The 18881-nt window shown below is 36.2% G+C and overlaps 1 pseudogene across 1 annotated transcript; it reads right to left on the bottom strand.

Annotated features, from left to right (window-relative positions):
- Positions 1-1013: 1013 nt before the first annotated feature.
- On the bottom strand, positions 1014-1169 carry LOC309822896 (large ribosomal subunit protein eL39-like; annotated as a pseudogene). Its single transcript has one exon. The product of its transcript is annotated as a large ribosomal subunit protein eL39-like (transcript).
- Positions 1170-18881: the final 17712 nt, after the last annotated feature.

The raw sequence follows: 18881 nt of genomic DNA, 5'->3' as shown, positions 1-18881 counted from the left end.
CTTGCCCCATTCTGGAGTGCCTTCCATCACTCTCCTAGAGTTTGGTTCTGTGAGTTAAGCACACAAGTTTTTCTTGTCTGTGTAGTTGGCTAAATTATTAAAAAAAAAAAATTTTTTTTTTTACTCCATCTGATGCCTTAGACACCTGATGTCATAGACACCTAATATCATACCCAAAGGTCAAACAACCTAAAACTCACCATAGATAGCCACTCTCTTCATCTGCAATCCTCCTCCTTACCCCCAGAATGAGAAATTCTAGTACAAAAATGGGCTTCTGAATTATAGAACTAGTTTTATTTAAATTGCTTGGAAAGAAAATATCACTTCCCACCGAAAACTCATTTGTTCTTAAGACCCCGGCTAACATGTGTTGCTTCTTTGAGCAGATTAGAACTCTCCTCTCCCCACACAAACAGACATACCTCCCTTTGAGTAGATACAGCTCTGTGGCTGCACAAAATTTTAAGCAGAGCACACACTAGATTTCTGCTGCCATGTGCTCCTCAGCTGGGCACCATTCTGCAATGACCCAGCATGTTCAGTCCTATATAAATTGTAATCTCCAGATTAAAAGATTTAGAGACAATTTCTGAAAAGAAATAGGTGATGGATAAATTGGAAACTGGAATAAACCTGCTTTTACAAAATACTAAGTATTTAACTTTTACATTATACTGATAGGTTTAATTTTGACTATATTAATAATACATGTTTATTTTAGTAGAGTTCAAACATAAAGAAAAAAGAAAAGAAAAATACCAATTTTCCTAGAGTTAGCTGTTATGAATATGAAATTTTCATATTGTTTTTATTTTTTTCCAACAAAGCTCTCACTTATTTATTACTGAGCCAAAGCACTAGGGTAGAAACACTGACACAAAGAGAAAAATCATTTTCCCAATAAAACACATCCAGCTGTTCAGATAGTAGTGATGTTTCCAGAGTGGTATGGTAAGACTTAAGTGACCCTGACACAGAATAAATATGTGTGCCACCTCACATAGGGCTCCTTATAGACCCAGCTTGGTTCTTCTCCCTTGTCTTCTCTTAGAGTTGTACCTGATGTTATTACCAGTTTTCATTCGAATCCATTGGGGAATGGAACAATTCTTCTTTCATTTCTTGGCCGGGAATCTCTTGACCCTGAGAGTCTTATGACAAGACATGGCAAGGAGCAAATGCAGCTGCTCATAGGATGGCAGAGAAGAGCAGAGAGAGTTGTTTTTATTTAAAAAGAAAGAATAAACATTACTCAAGTCACTTAACACTTACGTATATTGTAACAATAAGTTCTAATTTTATAATGTTTCAAAATAGATATACTAAAATTTACTAATCCTTAGTTGTTGGAAAAGTGAATAGTTTTAAGTAAAATATCTTTCTACAACTTGAATTTCTGATGTTATTCATCTGAATAATGAATTATTTGCCTTTTAATGACAAAAAAATTTCCATCCAACCTAAAGTAGAAGCTACTGCTAGGGAACAGTCTTTTTCTGTTAACATGCATTATTAATACTATTGTAATTATAACCACATTGCTACTGGAGAAAATTATTTTATTATGAGTTTCAGTGTCTGATATTAAGGATTAGACTTTATTCCCCATACTGCAGTTTTAATAGCATAATATATCAAGGATTTATTTACTGTTTTAGGTAGAGCCACAGATTTGTTTATTCATAGACTCTTAAATAACCAGATTGCACAGCTGAAAATAATTTGCAAATTTGATTCATTTTCTGACTTAATCACGCTTCAACTTTAAGAACATAAATACTGAAACACAAAACATTATTTCTACTGTGATTCTAACTTGCAAAAGTGTAAGAAAGTAATATTATTGCCTATGGTACTATGCAGGTTGCTATTTCTTTGCTTGAAAAGACTCCTTAACTAGAAAAATTGTTTATATCACTGTTTTAAAGTTTGCATTTATTACACATGAAAACACGGAGCCACTTAATCAAAGAAAAAATTGTCTAATTTCTTTCCTGTGGACTGACAAACACTGGGGGTGCAAGAGATATTTTTCAATCTATTTAGACATAGTTGCTTTTAAGCCAGTGGTTCCCTCTTTTACCACCCACTAAGTGCTTCTCTCAGCATCCAAGGTCAGTGGCTATTTTCAATGAAAATTCTATTAACTGTAACTCATTGGTATCATTACTAATCAGATAGTATCTCTCTAATAGCTAACCAGGATTTCTCATAGTAAACTGGAGTAATTTTCAAGGACATTTAAAGTGACTGGTTTTCTTACCTAAACCACAATTTACATGTGGTACTGTGGACCCAATGAACACCTGTGACTGTCTGGCTATGGATGGCTACTGCTAATAATGCAGATGCCCAGGAAGCCAAGACAATTGAATTTGACCATGGGATGTCCAGCCTCCTTTAATGAACCAAACATTTGCCACTGACTTGCAGGCTTCCACCCCAGCACCCATTGAGACACATCCATTCTGCTTCAAAATGGCATCAGTCATAGGAAGGTCAGAAGCACCTCTTCCATGCTTTATGGGGCAGCATTTTGTTTCTGTTCCTGGGAAGTAGATACATGTGTGAGCACACACACAATTGCTTTCTGAGAAAAGTCTTTCCTTTCAGATATTTCCACTGCCCACATCCATGGAGGTTGGGGAAGAGTCTTGCCCACACACCTCGCAACCTGGATGCTAAGTTGTGCATAACTCACCCTGTTACACAGCCAACTGAGGCAACAGTTCATTTAAAAGAAACAAACTCAAGATGATGCTTTGTCCTTGTCTCAATTCATAGCCCCACAAAGTTTGATAAGTAGGTTACACGACTGGACATTCCTTTTATGCCTCTGCTTCATGTTTCCCAAAATTATGTCCTAATATTTTACCAAAAAAACATTTATTGAAAAGCCATATGTCTGCATTTCAATTAAACTTGCTGTTGACCATATCATTTATTACTTTGTTCCTAGGGACTAATACCACTCAGAAAAACAAAAGGGGAGGGGTTTAAAAAGTTGTTTTTCACATTGAATTGGTATATTTTCTACTGTTAGATAATGACATTTTCCTCTTTCTGTTGATTGCTAAGGTACTCAGGTAAACTTTATGCTCATTTGTTGGCCTTTTCTTCAGCTACACCGTATGGCTCACAGTGGAAGCTCAATGAATTTTTGTGATTTTTTTTATTGCATGCTGACTCAACTAGCTCTTGCAATGAATAAGTTTCCTCCCACACTTTTCTTCCTCTTTTTTCTACAAATCTGTTGATTAAATTAAATGTGAATGGAGTACATGGAGACTTCTGGGTGGGATGGAAATGTCCTGTACCCTGATAATAACTATTACATGGGTGTATACAATTGTTAAAATTCACCAAGCTGTATCTCTTTAAGCATAGGTGTTGTTTATAGTATCCAAATTATACCTCAATAAAGATGACTTTGAATAAGAGTGTACAGAGTCAATATTCATATGTTGAGTGCAGTTCCTTTTGGAATGCTAAAATATCAATACTATCTTTATATGAAAGAAACATATTATTTCAAAATGTAATAAAAAGTATCCTTGAGAAAGTTTGTAATATTTATATTAAAGATAGTCACTGTGTTTAGAAGTGAGAACAAGAAATTGAGTCATATGAAACAGAGGCAAGTCTCAGGTAGAAAATTAACTCAGAGTAGAACCTTGGGAAATGCTTCCTCTTTTGTAAAATTGGACTCAGTAACTTCTCATTAAGATTGCGGTAAGATTTTGTGTTTCTATAAGAATTCAGCAGTCAATATGTAGTAAATATATTTTATATATGTATTTTTCTATTGTATTAACAAAAGGCTAAATTGACAGTTTACATAATCTTTTACAAGTCCACGTATATTAAAATGCAATATCCATGATTCCATAGAACACAGGAAATGGAATATTTTAGCGGTCATATCACACATACCAATTCTCCAGGTGTGTTATCAAAAACCTGTAAGAAACATTATTCGGGGCCCTCTGCTAGGTGCCGGACCCAGGATTCTGAATGTGAGGTCACAGAATTTGGTATTGTATCCTTGAAATTTGCTAAGAATTTGCTAAAAACGTACAGCTTAAGAGTCTTCACCCCCCACCATGTGATAGATATATTAATTAACTAGATTGTGGTAAATATTACACAGCATATACATATATTAAATCCTCACATTCTACACTTTAAATACATACATATTTTGGTCAGTTATACCTCAATAAAGCTGAGAAAAAAGAATTCAGGGTCAGAGCTATAACAGTTCTGGGTCATGTCTCCCAGCGAACCCTCAGACCAAGATAAAAAGAGCAAGGTGATACAATAACCAAATATGGGTCACCTATCAGCAGAAGGAGGCTGAAGAGAGTGATAAATGGGCAAACAGAATGCATCTCACAATCAAATTAGACACTTTTAATGATTAGGAACAAGATCTATAGATAAATCAAACCAGTTACAAATGATAACCTAAAATGATAATAGACAGAGCGACAAAAGAATAAATCATTTAAACAAGAAAATGAGCCAACTGAAGGCAATATATTCACTTTGAGTCTGAATGAGAGAGGCAGAGAGAAAAGTTCAGTGTCGTAAAATACAAGTAGCATCTAAATGTTAAAGCAGAGGCCACAACATCAGATGTTACAGAGACCTGGGAGGATGAGGAATAAGAAAGAACACACATAGGTACGAACACACACGTTCCCCCCGACATATGTCCTTCTCCCACCAATAGTCTCATACTTTGTGTGTTTGAAAGAAATCATCTAAAATATTATTAAAAGAGAAGTCAGATGTAAAGGTATTCATGGGTGAAGAAGTAGAGGCAGGGATTGTAGACTACACATTTGAGAAATGGAACGGTATAATATTAGCTACAGAATGTATGAGACTTGAGGGAATATTTTTAGGGTGTGCAGACGTGGGCAGTTTTGTGATCTGATCGAAGGAAACAGACAGAGGAAGATTGAGGATGAGAAATGTGTGTAAAGGTGTCTTTTAGGAGAGTAAGGAAATAAATGGATATTTAAGAAAGAATGAAGGATAAAGATTAATTTATTCATTATTATGTGGCAGCCCCATAAGACATTGTCAACAGAGCACTAATAAGGGTTGGGAATTGTCTCAGGAAAGTGTGGATCGTGTTTGTTAAGGAGTAGAATGGAGTCACATATAGAATTGAATTTTGGAAGAAAGGATGGAGGGAGGGATATATGTTTATATGTACATATTTGCCTTAGTATGTTTGGAAACTATGAATAATAGAGGAAGGAGGCTGGGAGATAGATGAAGACACACTAAATACATGGCTTGGTGAGTAGGTTGAGTTCTGTAACTCAGGTTAGGATTATCGGTCTTTAACAAGTCCCAAGTTCTAGTGGGACAGTTGGTGTGACATTGTAAGGCTGAGTCGAGTTTCTCAGTGGTAGAGCAGGCAGGGTCATAGAATGGCTGCTGGAAAATCTGCATTAATATTAACAGCCAACACTTCCTGAGCATTACTAAGTGGAGGACACTCTTCTAAGTGAACTGCATAGTTTAACTTATTTATTATTTATATGAGATAGGAGCTATTAATATCTCCATTTTTTTTCCAGAGGTACAGAGAATTTAAGTAACTAGGCCAAGATTTAACGGCTTGTAAATGGAGAAGCCAGGCATAGGACCCAAGCTTCTGACTCTAGAGATCACGGTTTCAACCACAGCATTATTCCGCCTCCCATATTAGTGAACTCAATGAGTTGCTAAGTGAGAGTCCTACTTTCTCTTAGGCTGCTCTTCAAGGGAAGTTTCAGGCCTACAAAGGAGGTCTGGATAAACTTGCCCTTCTCATCATCCAGAGCAGGCCCTATGCTTTCTGCTGCGTAGAGACTCACGTTCCTTTATGCCTCCAACTGCCCATGTTCTCATTTTCTGCCTCATGTTAGCCTGGGCCGGGTACTGGGTATCGGCTCAGGAAAGTGTGAACTGTGTTTGTTAATGAGTAGGATGGAGTCACATAGAGATCTGAATTTGGGAAGAATGGGTCAGTCTCATTCATTTTTTTCCCATAAACCTACAATTACCTCCCAGACTATCATAAGATTACAAAGGCCATTGAAGATGATGGGGATTGTTTCTGTTACCTACTGCTGTGTAAAATACCACATCAAAATTTAATGCCATGAAAAGATGAGCATTATTTCTTATGCTTACGAAATCTTGGAAATTATTGGCTTTCCTTAAGTGATAGAGAGCAATAGTTACTAGTATTTATTGTCATCAACAGGAGCAACAGTAGCACAAATACAAACAATCCACAACCAGCTATTGGAGAACTTATACCTCTTCTATTCCTGGCACCCCAATACCCTCGAGTCAGGGATGTGAAGTGTGGGGATGGTCACAGACTGTTCTAGGTGACTCCAGGAATGTTTCAATGAACTTAGCATAGTATGTAAAAAGAGCATTGAATCAAACGTAAGAAGACTTGGGGACAGTCTTGTTTCCACCATTTGGTAGCTATGCTAACCAGGTACTGGAGGACTTATACCTCTTCTATTCCTGGTGCTCCAATACCCTCGAGTCAGGGATATGAAATGTGGGGATGGTCACAGACTGTTCTAGGTGACTCCAGGTATGTTTCAATGAACTTAGCATAGTATGTAAAAAGAGCATTGAATCAAACATAAGAAGACTTGGGGACAGTCTTGTTTCCACCATTTGGTAGCTATGCTAACTTGGGCAAATCATAGTCACTTAGATTCTGAGTCAGTTTCTTAGTATGCCCAGTGGGGCAGATACTCACCTCACTGGCTTGTTACAGTGTGGCAGTCACAATCAGATTAATAAGGTGTGCAGGGCACTTTGAAAAGGGTAAAACAGTAAGCCAGCAATACCTAATATGTATTAGAATCTTTCATACTGTGTTCCTATCTGAAATGCTTTACATGTTATTAAATCATCTATGAAGTTGGTGGTATTATTCCTATCTTGCTGTTGGGGACCCTGAGGCACAGAGAAGGTCAGTAATTTGTCAAAAACCAGGCAGCTCATAAGTGGCTGAGTGAGGAACCAATGAGAAGGTGCTCAAGGCTGACAGGAATCAAGGAGAGAGGGGCTTGCTCCTGATAGGAAGGGAACTAGAGAAGCCTGTAATAGGTGCTATCATGATGGCACAGAATGAATGGATCCAGTGGAGGCAGGGGCGGGTGTCTGCACGGGGCTGACAGGGAGTACCTGAGTACAGCCTTGCTTGATTATTGGTTCCTGTTCTCTTGGAGGCATTGGATGTGGCAGAGGAAGGCTATTGTGCCTCAGGCTTTATCTCAAGAGGCCACTAATCAGTCCTTCAGTGAACACCACCCCAACTTCTTCCCTCAGGAACTTGAGGCTCTAAGCAAGGGCTTTTTAGTCACTTGGTTTTATACAGAGAAATGAGCTTGGTCCTTAGTGATTTTGTTTGCTACACTAGAATTTATATCTTATTGTTTCTTTCATCCTATTTTTCATTGTGTGAAACAGAAAGAAGATAAAATGTAAGCTTGATAACCTTGGGGATAGCCCAGGCCCTAGATGCTCATCTTCCAAGGCCTGAGTCAGAATCCTTAGTAGAACATTCAGGCAATTTCCTCTCCTCCCTACAGAGAGTGATGATCCCTAGGACTTTGGAGAATGCAAACCTTTCCATGCATAAAATTAATGCTGTAATAAAATTTGACAGTGAAAATCCAGGAAAAAATTCACCCCCAAATTATATGCACCCAGCCTGACAAGTGGATTGACTTGGCAAAAATACTGCTGTCTTACCCTTTGTACATTTATTAGCTCTCTAAATGATACCTATAAAGTAGACTGTGGTCTTGACTTTCCTAACTTTGCCAAGTGCTTATAACTTGAGTTGAAAGTAAAATCACTGATGAAGGATAAGATACTAATCATTTGCTATTTATTTAGCAAAACATTGCTTCATTTCCTCCTTTAGGGAACCACTGTGCTACAGCAAAGGAGAGGAAGAGGTGATCTTAAACTTCAAGGGATTCCTAAAAGGGAGACTGTCAGATGAAGAAGAATTCCAAAACCAAAGGAAGGACTAGCTCACAGGAGCCTATCCCTTCAGTGGAAATCCAGAGAAGTTGTAGAGCTGCCCTCCTGAGACCATGTTGTCAAGAGGATCCCAAGAGGGAGTACATGTACATAAGCCAAGGTGGAGAAAGATCCGGGCCACTTTCCCATGTGCCCATCTAAAGGAGTAAGCCATGAAAGACTACTAGTATACACATACTAGAATCTAACAATGACAGAAGGTTCTAATGAACAGAGATGTGTCACAAAAGTGAAAATCAGTGAGAGTAGAGTGCACAAGGATGAATGAGTTAAGATATATGTATGGTGGGTACTTAGGGCAAAAATCAAGACAAAAGCTAATATACAGACCTTATGTGTGCCTCTCTCTTTGTGGCTGGGTATACGTGGCCTCTTTTGTAATCTATTCTAGAAAGGCTCCCTTAAAGCCAAGGACTACCAGAGTTATCCCTTGATGGATGTTGTCTACAAAAAAGTCATTGGCCTGAACCAAACTAGATGAGTCTGAGAACAGTAGTGGAGGAAGAATGGTCTGGAAATTTCCAAGGGAAGGAAGGAACATATCAACTTTTATATCTGGTCTGGTGACCTGGGATATATAAGAGTGGTCTCTATTGGAGAGTATGTGCAGAGAAGTGCCCACCAAAATAAATAGAAGAAGGACAAGGCTCAGTAGAATGTCTTCTTGTAAGTTTTTAGAATGCCCTCTGCACTTGCTCATTTCTAGCAGAGCTGTTGTTCCTGGGTGACCTTTTAATGGTGAGAGAAAGTAGCTGTTGATGCCATGTGAGCACTCTTGAATTCAAAGACACCCCTGGAATACAAATGGGTATCTTTGGGGTTTCCACTATCAGCTCCAAGGTCTCCCAATCACCAGAATACCAGGAGCAGCATGAAACCTACCAGATATAAGACTGAAGAAAGCATAGTTTTTGGCTGGGCAAAGAGTCATTCCAACGCTTACTGTTCATTGCCCTCCATTTGGAGGACAGAGGTCCTTTTTATAAAACAACATTCAAGGAAAGGATAATAATACGTTTTGGGTGAGGAGCTATGACTCGCCACAAAATACACTGGTTGTAGAGTGGGCATAGATTTCAAAATGTAACTCTACTTTTATCTTCCTCATAAAGAATGTGGGGTGAGAAGATTTACCCACATACAGCCAAAGTTCCAGTTTTCTTTTCTTTTCTTTTTTGATTAATTCTGAAGCTAGCTTCGCAAGATTATTTTGAGAAACGAATTGGAATCTGTCACAGGTTAGTGTAATTAATCTGCAAAAATTAAGTTATCCAAACATTTTTTAAAAAGTGGAATTGAATTGTTTAGTGATGAATGTATTTGTTTTTCACCTTAATTACCTTTTAACATTTTATACAAACTTTATATCTAGTTTCTAAGTATCCCTCAGTTTGGGGACACTTATTCAGCTAATTTTAGGAATGCAAATTGTCCGTATTGGAAGTGATGGGCAATGGAGTTTAGAGCTTATTTATGTAGATATTTTTAAATGTCTGTGGTCTTATTGACTAACTGAAAACAAAGATTTTGTTTTATATATATATATATATATATATATATATATATATATATGTTATCTGAAGACAGTTTGTAAGAGGTGATAAGTTCAAAATGATTTTTTTGTTCCAGCTGTACAGCTTGTAGTCAAACTTTGGAGATTGCTTGAGGAGAGAAACACTCAAAAATTTGAGACTTCAGATAAAAGCACACATTTTGTTACCTGAAGCAACAGGGAGAAATCAAGTTGGCTGGTACAATTTTGTCTCATCTTATTTCTTCCTTGATATATAATTGCTCTTTAGTGGTTTATAGTCACTGAAAGTCTCATCTTTCTACATGTAACACATTTCTGTAGAAATTTTAAAATAACAAAATGAACACTGTCAACTGCACTATCTCCCTTCTAAGCTTGGTTATTTGTAAACATTTAGGACAAATTTCTTTTCAGAAAGTTGATTGATTGGCTGACCCCATTTTGAAAAACGTAGGACAATCTATTTCATAGAGAAAAAAGATAACTATCTTCTATTTTGAAGCAACTCAACTTTAAAAACACAGGCATCTTTAGCGTTCAAATAATCAAAGTTAAATTCCTTTCAGAACCGTGACATGATAGACCTTTCATTGTGTGTTTTGATTAACTGGCTGATTGATTGATGGGTCTTCTCAACATTGGGCTTTTCTTTTCACAGTTGATTGTGAAAGTGTCTGCAGTAAAAGGACCATGCTGTGTATTTTGTGAATGAATTCAGCTGTCGGTCTTTTATGTGTAGTTTAGACTATAGATCAGTAGGCATTTGGACTTCAAGGCTGTGCTTCAGCTTCTTTATTCTTTTAATGATGTATTTCATATATCTAATATATAAAATATACACTATATCAAATTACAATACAAAGGTTATGTTTCTGAAAAAGCATTAATATTTAAAAGGTATGGCATTATTTTACTATATCATCAATATTTTATTAATGAAGAGTTAATATTCAGTGGTTTAACTATTTCTGCCACTGTATAATAATACTTCTCCAGTTCTGGCTTGTCCAAAAATCTTCCTGCAGTAATGGAGGGAGACATTTTCTATTTGTGACCCCTATTTGTTTGAAAAGTTAAAAAAAAAATCCCAATTAAACTTCCCCCAGATTCTAAAACCAGGGCGCTGAATTCAAATTCTGATTCCACATTTTGTCACTGTAGGACCTTGAGTGAGTTTACATAACTGCCCTGTGCTGCATTCCTTCTTCTCCATAACTAGGATCATATTACCTCTTATACTATTATGAAGATTGCATGAGTTATTAGGTACCTGGCATATAATAAGTTATAATTATTACTTTTTATTATTCTTGATAACCCTAATGTAGAGAATTGTCACTCACATCCATAAATTGCTAGGTGAGAAAGGATGTTGGCAACATATTAGAATTCCAGAAGGCCTGTTCTTTCTGAATCTTACTATAAGCACCACTGTAATTAAATCATAAAAATCAAGATATTTCATCAATTTTCACTAAACAAACAGTTACTGATTATCTACCAAGTGTCACACTTTGTATTCTCCTTTAAGGATGTACTGATTATCTACCAAGTGTCACACTTTGTATTCTCCTTTAAGGATACAAAGATAAATAAAACAAAATCTCTTCTTCTAATCTTAATAAAATCGGAAGGTTCTCAGGCCTTTGAACATTTGTGACCTGCTTTGCTCCTAGAGGTATATTCAGAGGCTGGGGTAACTGAATCAGGGTAAGGTGCTGTCCAGATAATCGTCAATGTGATATGTGAAGATCTGTGTGGTCACATCTTTCAAAGGCCCCATAGAGCATCATTAAAAATATAAATTTCATAATTGAGTTTTACTGATATTCAGAGAGGAGATAGAAGTTGCAATGCCCTTTGCCTTCAACACCCTGCAAACCTGGGGCCCAGGGTGATCTACTGGAGGGCCATGCAATTGCCCCGACCTACTCGAGACACAGACCTGATTGTGGTGACATGAATCCACAAACTGGCTTAAAGATGAAGCTATTTAACTCCACCAGGGAATGGGAAGTTGTCTTGATAGAATTATAGAGAATTAAAATCACAGAGAGACATTTCTAGTCTAAAGATTAATTATAATACACACTGCTTTTGAAATTAATCCTCTCATTGTATAAATGTCACATACTTGGGGTGTTTGAGTATTCATGGCGATCAGAAGATAGCTGGAGAAGGGCTTTAATGAAAGCCCTTTTAGTTATCCTAAAAAAGACAGAGACTTAAATACTTAGAAAGATACTCAGACAAATGTTAAATTTATGCTATATCATTTTCCATTGTTTTCGTTGGTTGAAATAAATTGAATAAGCAAAAGGGGACACTGTGCTTTAGTGGAGAGAGGGTGGTTTTAAACCAGGCAGACATGGATGGAGCATAGGGTGATGTTGTAAAGGGATGTTGAACCCTAGCCTATGATTCTATATATGTAACCTTGGGTGAGATACTAAATATTTTATTATTCTAGGACCTCATATGCATAAACCAAAAGCTGGTTTGTGGAGTAGTACTAATGTGTATAAAACATTTGGCAAGGTGTCTGTGTGTCTGGCATTTCAACAGAGTCTCAATAAAGAGCAGTTATTTGTTTATTTTAGCCACTGTGACGAGCGCATCTAACACTGGACCTGCTCCAACCCCCCTTTTTGGAAAGTATTGTGTTACCTTCCATTCTGGGTTAGGTGACCCTACTTGCTTGCACATTTTCCCTACTGGACTATAAATTCTTCCAGGGCAGGAACTGAAACTTTGTCAATACCTAGTAAAGAGTTTGCCTCTTAGAATTTAGTCAGTCAGTTTGGAATGCTGAGTTCCACTCTATATACCAGAAAGTTCTAGACAATAATAAATTAAGTTCTGCAGAGAACAGAGATCTCTAGTGAATATAATTCTTTACCTGTGATGGACAGAAACAATAGATGGAATATATCTTGATTTAAGTAACAGTTTTCTATTTTGCTTAATAATAGTATACTTTTGATTTTTTCTGGAAAATCACTTGAATGACAATTATTTAACAAGAGATTATTTTTAACTAATCTAATGTTTATCTGATACAGTGTTATAGGTACTGAGTGAAACACACCGAGGAGAGGAGTTTCTTTCAGGCATTATTTTTAGTACAGTGGACCATTAAATATTACATAGTTCATTCTCTTGCCTACAGTAAAGCAACCATGAAAGCTAGCTGTCTTTCTTCCTTCAACAATTGATAAATGATAGAAACTATTTAATGCAGTGAAAATGTCAATTAACATGGCAAGCCACTCAAAAGTTACAATTAGTAATTTAAATGATCTTGAAAACGGAATAAATTTTCAGAACTAAATGGGGCAAAGCCCCACAAATCAATGTGTTTTTCTCCATAAAAATCAATCAAATTTACAATGAAGAAAAAACGATCATATTTTTAAACTCAGCTACAAAATACAGAGTTGCTAAATTCTTCAAATTCCATAAAATCATGGGTTATTTATTTTACTGTCCCCTTAGTTCATTACACAATAGCAGAACATTTACCAGGACCCCTTAGGAGCTACACTGAGGTTATTGACTATTAGAGGCTGTAAATAGCAGAGGGGCACATTCACAGATTTCATGTCTTTGTTCAGTTACATCTTTATTTTTTGGATTCTTGGCAAAGTACCCGTAAAAATGTGCTGAATATGGGCATGTCTGTAGACTATTGCATTTGCACAGCAAATTGAGTCATGTTTTTCTTTTCTGTTTTCAAAACAGTGTCATTTAATCAAAAGGAGATCTGAGGGTGGGAGGGAGGGAGACACAAGAGGAAAGAGATATGGGGATATATGTATATGTATAGCTGATTCACTTTCTTATAAAGCAGAAACTAACACACCATTGTAAAGCAATTATACTCCAATAAAGATGTTAAAAAAATAAATAAAATTAAAAAAAAGAGGAGATCTGATTATTGAATGAAACCTAGACATACATTATGTATTTATTTATTTTTTTGGTCTCTGTAAAGGTAGTTAAAAGGCAAATTTCTGAATCTCTTGAAATCATGGCACAGTATTATCTGGCCCTATTGAATAGTTTTGTGCTCACTAAAATATAACACTTTTAAAAAGTTGACTTAGGGTCTTCTTTGTTAGGAAAAAGCAAAACAAGTTCATCACGATGAAAAAGCAATAATTAATAACAATATAATGTTTTAAAGTTTATATCGCTATTTTCCAAGAAATATTTGACATTTCCTTATTCATGAAATACTTTCATGGTTTCTTTCCTACCTCACTGGCCACTTAGTGTTGCTCTTGACTTCTAGAACTCTAAGTGGAGCATCTTTTGGGTCCAATGCACTCCTATCTTCTCTGTTCCACTTACATAGCACATTACCAAGTGAGCCCACCTAGCCCCAGGGCTTGAATTTCAACAGAGTGATGCAAAAACACATGTTTACAACCCCAATCTCTTTGCTGAGTTTCAGACCCTTATGTTCTTTAGACTAAGGAGCATTAACTGTTGGAGGTTTAATAGGCATGCCAAGTTTATTATGTCCAAAACAGAGTTTCTGATCCCTCCTTCAAACCAGCAACTCTGCAGTCTTCCCTATCTTGGTAAAAGACCCACAGGGGTTGTCTTATTGGTAAGGCCGGAAACTTGGGACTTCTCCCTATTTTCTCTCTCTTTCTGACATCTGATTTCCAGTCCATCAAGAAATTGTGTTTATTCTAAATGGACACTTCTCCCCAACAGCTCTGTTCCTGCCCTAGTTTAGGACACCATCATACCTTGCCTGAATAGTGCAATACCTCAGATTATTTTCTCTGCTTTCATTCTTACTCTTCCCCCATCGCTCCATCCCACAACAAAACATCCAGGGAGAATTTTTCAAAATTTTAGTCAGAACCCCTACTCAAAACCTTCCAAAGCCTCCTCTCTCAGTAACAGTCAAATCTAAAGTCTTTAATCATGACCTGCCAGGCTGCACAGGAGCTGACCCACATCGACCTCACTCACTCATCTCATATCCCTCTCTTTCCTCCATATGCGATCAGCCTCATTCACACTGGCTTTTCCTCACCAGAAATTTTTCTGCAAGGTACAGATAGTAAATATTTTGGGCTTTTTAGGCCATTTGGTCTTTGTTGCAGTTCCTCCATCCTGCCAGTGTAACATACAAGCTACGATGTACAGTATGCAAACAAATGAATGTGCATGGCTGGATTCCAATAAAACTTTACTTTTAGGGAGTGAAACTGAATTTCATTTTTTTGTGTGTGTGTGTGTGTCATAAGATATTATGTTTTTGTATTTTTTGCAACCACTTAAAATATAAAAACTATTCTTAACTCATGGACTCTAGAAAACCAGCATGGGCTATATTTGGCATATGGAAACTAGTTTGCCAACCCTTGTTCTGATGCTCCTTAGACACAATAAGCTTGGCCTCATCTCAGGGCCTTTGCATTTGCTCTCCCATCTTCTGGACATCTAGATGTTTCTCCCTGATCTTTGCATAGATTTCTCCTTCAGATCATTTATGTCTCTACTCCTACATCATTTCCTTGGAGAGGACTTTCCTGACAACCATTCCCTGCCCTCTCTATGCACTCATCTTGCTTTATATACTTTACAGCACTTATTTCCACTTTGAATTAAATGATTTAATGGTTTTCTTGTTCAATGGTCTGTCTTTTCTACACGAATGTTGGCTTTATATGGGCAGGGTCCTTGTCTTTTCCTCTACTTTTTTCCCAGCTCCCACTGAAATTATATTTAGTTGCTTAGTGTTTGCTGAATGGATGACCTTATAATTGGAGCCATTGCTTTTGCTTAAAAGCACAGACGTTATTGTAGAATGGACTAAGGTTCAAGTTTTAATTCAGTGATTTGTTGGCTTAACGAATCTGTCTGGTTTATCTAAGGTTTGTAAGCTTCAGTTTTTTTTTATTTTTCATTAAGAACATATGATTAATAATAATAACACAGAGCTTGACTGAAAGGATAAAGGAGAAGATATGTATAAAGAGCTTAGATCAGTGCCTGCTCTAAACCAGTAATAGACTTTACATGAGTGTGACTTCTTATTCCCTTCATTGGACAATAAACTTTGAGGGCAGAGATTATATATTTCTTGTCTACTAGTATACTCTTGGTTTCTGGCACATGGAAAGGTCAATAAATATTGCTGACTTATGAGTGAATGAAGGAATGAACTCTACAGAAAGTCAGACACTCCAAGTGTCTGACTTTTAACATGCAGTGGTGGTATTAATCAAAGTAAATATGTTTCCTTTTGTCAGATAATCATAGGAATTTGATTGATTTATATCACTGTATTCTAAACACTGGGTTCTTGATGGCCAACTATTAGTTGACCTCTGAACACTATGAGAAACCTGAGATCTGGTAAGTTCAGTAGCTGGTGAGGCAGCTCTTTCTAAGTTCATCTTAGCAAACAAGAACATTTGATTCTAAGGAGTTAGGAGACTCATCAGAATTATTTATTAATCTACAAAAAATGAGACAATATAGCATATCTAATACTATGATCTTCTCAGGGTCTTGCAAGAGACTTTGTTTTAGTTTGTGAGGGAACTGCAAAACTCTCTCTACTAAAAGTAAGGATTGGCAAAGCTGCAGTGTATGGAATTGACCCTCCAAAGAGTGCTCATCTTGGTCAGGTCTATAAGTTTAATGGCTCCTGGAATTGCATTCCAAGGATGTTACATCTAAGAGTCCTCTTTGGGAATTCTGACTCTCTCCATTTGCAGATTTAGACCAACTTTTATTTTCTTAGATTTCTCTGAACTTGCTCTTGATTGCCAGTAGTTTTTCTGGTCCACAATCCATGTGATTGTTATGTGATGCAAAAAGATCAATAACCCTTCTGAAGTTTTCATTTCAGTCTAAAATAATTTCCTATATCCTACAGTTTTGCCAAGAAGAAAGTTAAAAAGATGTTGTTAAGCTATTAGAACATATAAAGCATGTATTTGAGTCTAATAAATATGATTGTACATTAATTATTTAAAGTATGTCTTCAGGAAATTTTTGAATCACATGTATTTTTCTCCTTGCACTTGATCTTCAGTGTACACATAGAACTGCACTGAAAACACCTCAGAAGGAAGAGGACAATTTTGAAATACGTTTTACTTAAAAAAAAAAAAAAGGAAAACAACTACTGTAACAGAAACAGAAGGACATTACAAATTATATAGGAGCTGTATAGTTGGTATTTCAATGTAGTCAAACATTTACTTTGAGCTGTGCTACCTGAAGTTCAATGTGGTCTGCAGAATCTTTCAGTTCATTAACAGGGATTTTGTCAACAAATATGTTTTTGAGCTAAACTTTAAGGTAGAAAGTAAATTTATCTGCACATTTGCGTATGATACCTTTGCTTCAAACATTGGTAAATTGTTCTAATCACAGTTTGAAGTGGAGCAATACAATTCATAACCAGATATGGTTTCCTTTCAATCATGAGAAATATATACTATACATATGTTTATTGTGTATATACATAAATACTATATATTTTTAATTTATTTGTATTTATATGTGTTTCTATGTATATTTACATGTTTATGTAATAAGTCTCCACAAGGATGTTCATTTCAAATAACAGAAAAAAAGTCTAACATAGCTTAAGTGGAGTTTATTAACTTATAGAACACGAGGGCCAGGAGAGAACAGTTGCAGGGCTGGTTAGTTCAACTGCTTAGCAATATTACCAAAGGCTCACCTGTCCTCAGAACTTCAGTTTTAACCTCAAGCTTGTTCCCTCATAATTGTAATTTGGCTGCCACAGCGCCAGCCTTTATTGCGCCTCAGTCTTATTCAGGGAACAGGAAAAATATTTCTTATCAAATACCCTCTTTTTTTTTCTTTAAATCAAAGACTTCCTTAAAATATTTCTTCTTTTAATAGAAAAAAATCCCGTGTCAATTTGTAGATAAATTATTCTCAAGGATAATGGAATTTCTAATAGAGACTTGATCAGGCTGAGGATAGAGCCACCTCCGTCAGGGCATGACCAAGTAAAGGGCAGAAGTGGTCATTTGATCCATACTGCTGCTCTGCTAGCCGGGAAAATATGGGGGAAAGACTTACAGAGATAGCAAATCACTGCTGATAAAAATACCAACTTCCTGTTACCCACAAGTGCTAACATTTTTAGTTCTTTTATATTTGCTGTGAATTTTTAAGTCAATACAATAAAATCAGGCAAGGTAACAAACTATGGTTACCAAAGGGGAAAGTGAGGTCGGGGGGATAAACTAGGAATTTGGGATTAACAGATGCACACTACTGTATGTAAAATAGATAAACAACAAGGACGCACTGTAGAGCACAGGGAATTATATTCAATATCTTGTAATAACCAATAATGGAAAAGAATCTGAAAAATAATATATATGTATATATAACTGAATCACTTTCCTATACACCTGAAACATTGTAAATCAACTATAGTTCTATTAAAAACAAACAAACAATGGGAATTCTCTGGTGGTCCAGTGGTTAGACTCAGCGTTTCCACTGCAGGGAGCCTGGGTTTGATCCCTGGTTGGGGAACTAAGCCGTGGGTGCAGCCCAAACTAACAAACAGACAAACAAACAAACAAGGTATAGAGTCTATTGATGTAAAATTGTGTCTTTCTTTTCGCGATCCTTAAAGAATTTAAAATATAAGCATTTTGAAGCAAAGGAAATCAAAGCAGAGTCCAAATTGTTAAAAATATAGATATTTTAAGTGGATTTATTCTGGTATTTTCTTACAGAGTAAGAGAGTATGTTATTTCCTTACTACATGAAAAGGAGATGAAGGAGTTAAACAGTGATACAGAAATAGTTTTCAAATTTTACCTTGGTAAGGCTATTAAACATTGTACATTTCAAAATATTCAATGAAATCATATTAAAATGCACGGTTACATGATATATATATATACAAGTATGTATATATTTCATGATGATTGGCCTCAATTAGAAAATCATATTGAAAGTTTTTAAATACTTTATTAGCATCTAATCAATGGTTTACTAGATAAAGAAATTTGTAAACAAAAGAAATCAAAAGCATTGTGTGTTATGTTTTTTCCAATTTATTAAAGGAAAATTATTCTTTGAGGTGACTTGACATTCTTTGAGACTGAATAGAAATAACAACCTGCCTTCCTGGAAACACACCTCTTTATTGTTTCATTGATATATAAGAACATGATTTGGTATCAACGGCTTATTCCCAGGTTTCTACTGTTCTCACACTCAGTTTTAT

The sequence above is a fragment of the Grampus griseus genome, assembly GCF_964374135.1.
Source record: "Grampus griseus genome assembly, chromosome: 5".
Taxonomy (NCBI): domain Eukaryota; kingdom Metazoa; phylum Chordata; class Mammalia; order Artiodactyla; family Delphinidae; genus Grampus; species Grampus griseus.
Note: the sequence above shows the minus strand (reverse complement) of the source record. Positions and strands in the feature narration are given on the sequence as shown.